This window comes from Eschscholzia californica, unplaced genomic scaffold (assembly GCF_041429995.1).
Source record: "Eschscholzia californica isolate CP2 unplaced genomic scaffold, dmEscCali1.0.p SCAF_1, whole genome shotgun sequence".
Lineage (NCBI taxonomy): Eukaryota > Viridiplantae > Streptophyta > Magnoliopsida > Ranunculales > Papaveraceae > Eschscholzia > Eschscholzia californica.
The window spans coordinates 64,534,692-64,539,630 of record NW_028238198.1 but is presented as its reverse complement, the minus strand read 5'-3'; the positions used below and the strand labels follow the sequence as shown (position 1 = coordinate 64,539,630).

Here is a 4,939-nt window from a genome sequence, read left to right as displayed (position 1 = left end):
TTTGTTCATTTTGCAAGGAAAATTGTTCAATATGCGATCAAATTGGCCATGAATCATTACATTGCCCATGGATGTACTCGAGATGTATTAACGGCAATTGCAATGAAATTAGAAAATTGGGGATGTCGGCTAGACCTCATTCATTTGGAAGGAAGTTCCTTTCGTGTCAATTTCCCGATTGCGGTGCATTTCAATGGTTGGATTCTGAAATCGAAAGCAAATTCGTCGGCTTCTTCATCGTCTACAACTACAAGATCCGTATACCAAGAAGGTTGTTATGGTTGTGGAAAGGTAATCACTACTTGCCAACTTGTCCTTGGAATTTATCTCCTTGTTATGTTGACGGATGCACCGGCAAAATGAAGCTCCTAATATGTAAGAAGATTCCTAACAACGGTACGCCATTTCTGAAGTGTCTAAAGTGTGACAAATTCATGTGGGTCTCTGATGCACTCTCAATGAAGAACAAATCGAAAGCGAAAATCAATCTTGAAGATTTATGCGAGGAAGTTGTCAAAAAGTTGAAATTGCGTGCTTAATGTTATTTATGCGAGGAAGTTGTGAATGTTATTTATGTGATGTCCGATGTTAATTAGTAAAAGATTGATCCAAATTACTTCTCATGTTATATATGTGGTGTCTAATGTTATTTATGTTTCTAATCTTGTGTTAGGGGTTTGCGTTTGTGTTGTGACAAATGGATTGCTTTTTTGTTTTTATCTCATTGTACAACAGAAAAAAATCCAAATGAAATTGTACAGCAGAGCCCTCACTAAAGCACATATCACATCGAAACAGCAGTAGCTCACTTTGAGATGCTCTTGTACTAGGCAAATCCAAATTCGGCAGCAAAGATGCTCTCATACTCATACTGAACTATCTAGCTCATACTGAACCTTCAGGAAGATTCAACACTCCAAATACATGTAATCTAGATTTCTTGAATGATTATTTTCTTAGTTTTCTAGGGATATTGTTACAACATCAATGTGATTCTGAGTCTATAACACGACTACATTTATGACTAGTTCTTTCTTCCATCAGGTTTTCAATGCAATTAATGAGCTTAATTTGAGCAATGAAATGTGGGGGACTGTTCTCGACTGAATTCTGAGTCTATAATATGTCTTTTGATCCATATTCAGGAACCTGCAAAAATCTGAAAAGAAAGAAAACAAAATATAGAAACAAAAAAGTGGTTCATTCATAAAATAACACGACGGTGAATGGTTCGAAAATTCGACGGTTAATAATACGACAAACTAGTGGTTCATTCAACAAATACTAAAGACTAAACTAGTGGTTCATTCAACAAAGACTAAATAGGGTCAATCAATTGTTCACAGTAACATTAATTGTTACGTTACTATTACTTTGATTTCTTCCAACTTCTCCTGACACCATTTGTGATATGTTGATGTCGCCATGCTTCTTTTTTCCTCTTGGCTTGCCGGACGAAAAACCACCCGACTCCTTTCGTTTCTTGCTAGCATTAGCAACCCCTTCATTCACTACAAAAAAAAGGGTCTTTAGGGACGGCAGAAATCCGTCCCAAAAACAGTAATTCCGTCCCCATTAACGTATTGGGGACGGATTTTGTCCGTCCTAGAAAGTGGCGTCCCAAATAGTATTTGGGACAGTTATAGCGACAGATATGTTCTGTCCCCAGTACTCTTGTAGGGACGATTTGTAGCTGTCCCTATCCCAATGGTTATTAGGGACAAAAGATAACTGTCCCTAAACAGTCACTATTATATATATATATATATATATTTGAAAATATAGAAATTTATATTTGAGCCAGCTACTTAACTTCCTCCCCCTACTAACAACAATTTCAAAAAGACATCCAACAAATCAATTTTCCCTCTCCACATACTTCACATGAGTTGTCTAATAAAGTAAACTTATTATTTATACAGAATATAACAAGATAAATGCATAACAAATAAGATTTAAATTAGAGTTTCCTTTCGATATATAGAAGAAAATACAGTACAGAGTCATTCTTTACATATGTGGTTTATATCCAACCAAATACCAAAATATAACATAAAATACATTTATGATTGTGTGCTGCACTTGAATCTCCACAACAAAATATAATAGATCCTTCATACACAACAATGATGATGCATCCACTGAAACAAATCAAAAACACTAATGAGAATCACATCAAAGTGTATTGGTAAGCTTACATGTGCTGGATATATAAAAATGTAACGTTATATAATCCATGAAAACAGTACCTTTTTAAAATGAATTAAGATGCACCTACACAAACCCTGAAAAAATTTGAAAATCTTAAAGTGGAGCAAAACATACCAATACAGTTCGATATGTAGTTTTTAGTTTATCATCAAACACTTGTGCTTAAAATATACTGCTCAACATAGATAATGAAAAGGTAATGAAAGTGAGTAATCATCAATGTTAAGGTGGGATGAACATCACATAATACTTCGACTTAGCAAAGGGTATAAAACATATTGCATAACACCATATTATGTTTAGGCATTCATCCATGATAAGCAATTCTTGTCTAACAATTGAAGCATAATTGTACAAAATACATTACCAAGGAGAAAGTAAAGGCGATCCAATCCACCATTGCTGCAAAATGCACTTGAAATTTTTGACGCAACCTCCATTCGAAGTGTTAAAGTTTGGCTGAGCAAAACAACATATGGAACATAATGAGATCATTGGAAAGTAAAAGAGTTGAAGATGGATACATTTGCCATTGAATATCGAATCAGAAGAAATACCCTAGAAGAATTTCAAAAGAAATTTATAAACAATCAGATTTGCATTTGTTTACTTTCTCACAACGTTTAAGCAAAGTTTGGGGTTGTTCACAAACATGTTCAAGTAGTTAGTAGTAATTTGGGGTTGTTCATAAACATGTTAAAACAAACAATTTCATAGACTTAGTTTCCAGTCTAGCTCCTCTAACCCACAATTATATTGGGTGCAATGGCGGTATAAATGACAACATGATGCCTGTCAACTTCATAAACAAGCAACAATAAGAAATTAGAAAATAAAAGGAAAAGAAACATGTTAAAGGTAAAACAGATATATGATATATGGTACTTGAGGATATTGAATCACACCATCAAGTCTTAATTTTGAGTTATCTCCTATCAAGTCATGCATCTCTTGTTGGCTGCTGACATGACACCACCTGCTATGAACTCCAATCAAAGTTGATTTTTGTTTCCCTTCCTTTAGGCATTGCCACAAGAAAAATCCAATATAATCAAAATCGTAATTTGTTCTTACCTCGCGGCAACATGAGCAGAGTCAAAGTCACCCAGTGACCAACCAACCAAATTCAATGATGATAAAAAATATCTAATACCAAAAGGAATAGGACTATTAAACCCAAGTCATTCAATAAGAATAAAAAATAACTATTTACCTAGATATACTTGTTCCACAAACCTAAATATGAAAGTGTTACAAGAAGTATAACTAAGTTTAACAAATAATTATGTGAAGATAAATTACGGAGATCATGAAGAGAAACAATCAATTCATAACAGTTAAATGTAAATACTTTCTTAACCAATAAGAGGTTGACAGGGTATGTTAACCCTAATTTAGTTTCATACAAAAACCTAAACTAATAAAAAGTTAGAGAACTGAGTCTAAAAAGAAAATCAACTTCTTATCTGAAATAAGTCCACTCCTATGAAATGAAATAGATTGATTCATAATGGAGTGAAATGTTCCTTTCTCCACTTCTATAAGAAATAGTTGATCCACACAAACAACTTACTATCTACAAAATTGAAGAAGTTAGAAAACATGGGATCAGATGTTGAACCTGCCAATTTAGTTTATTAGACTCAGTTTTACATTCTAATCCACCTTGAACCATTATAACAAATTTTGTTTAGCAAATTGAAACCACAATGGCACAATATCAATAGATCAGGTCCTTGCCTTCTATGGAAGAAGTTCTACATCACCTGTTTAAGTTATGCCACTATTGGATTTCTCTTGATTTATGCATCTGCAAGAGAAACAACTAAGAGTTAAACATAGTTATAAAAAGCAATCACAGATAACAGAAAAACCAAAGATAAGACAAAATAGAAACAACATTTTCTGTGATAACCCTAGAAAGTTTACATCAGTTGTTTGGGGGGTAAATACCACTTGAAGAATTGAAGTGTTGATACCTGGGTTGGTCAAGATAGTTGTTATATCGAATCAATTCGAGTTTTTGAAGATACGGTTTTGAGAGGAATTCAATTTGATTATACTCCGACTTTTGTTCTTTCAGCAGCAGCTGAACTACAAAAACCAAACATTGGGATTTATATTCCATTCTTATATTCTTACTGGATAATAGTAAAATAACACAAAATACTTTGATATCATTCAACCATATACTTTAGATTTCTTAATTTGAAGAATAAGAGGAAGAGGAAGAAGAACAACTAACCTGGATTTGAAGCCTCGTAACAGAAACCCTAAAAGATCAACCTTCTTCACTCAAAACCCTAGAAGAAACGGAACAAAAACCCTAAGCCTGCAACAAGAAAGAAGAAGATGGACCAACAAAAACCCTAGAACGACTAACCCTAAAATGATCTGAAGATTAATCGTGGTTACTGTGCAAGAGAAGAGAATTGTGGAGAAAAATCGTGGAGGAAAATCGTGAAGAAGAGAGAAAGAAAAGGGGGAAAAACAATGAGAAAAAAATGGAGGGAAGAAAGCAAAAGTTTTTCACCGTCTTATCGAAAATTTTCCCCAATTTTTATTTCTAAGTGGCCGAGAAAAACTAGTCCGTATGGTGAATTTGTCCCCGTTGTTATTTTATTAGGGACAAAAATAACAAAATTGTCCCTATTACTGATTTTTTGGGGACAAACGCAAAAACGCCTGTCCCTATTGGGCGTTTTTTTTGTAGTGATTAATCCCTGCC

At 34.0% G+C, this 4,939-nt stretch overlaps 1 long non-coding RNA gene across 1 annotated transcript; it reads right to left on the bottom strand.

Annotated features, from left to right (window-relative positions):
* Positions 1–1,983: 1,983 nt before the first annotated feature.
* Positions 1,984–4,729, bottom strand: LOC147568231 (uncharacterized). The gene is made up of 5 exons (XR_015238155.1): positions 4,457–4,729; positions 4,191–4,305; positions 3,978–4,021; positions 2,579–2,670; positions 1,984–2,141 (listed from the first exon to the last, which is right to left on the bottom strand). It is a non-coding gene; the product is annotated as an uncharacterized LOC147568231 (long non-coding RNA).
* Between the last annotated feature and the right edge of the window lie 210 nt (positions 4,730–4,939).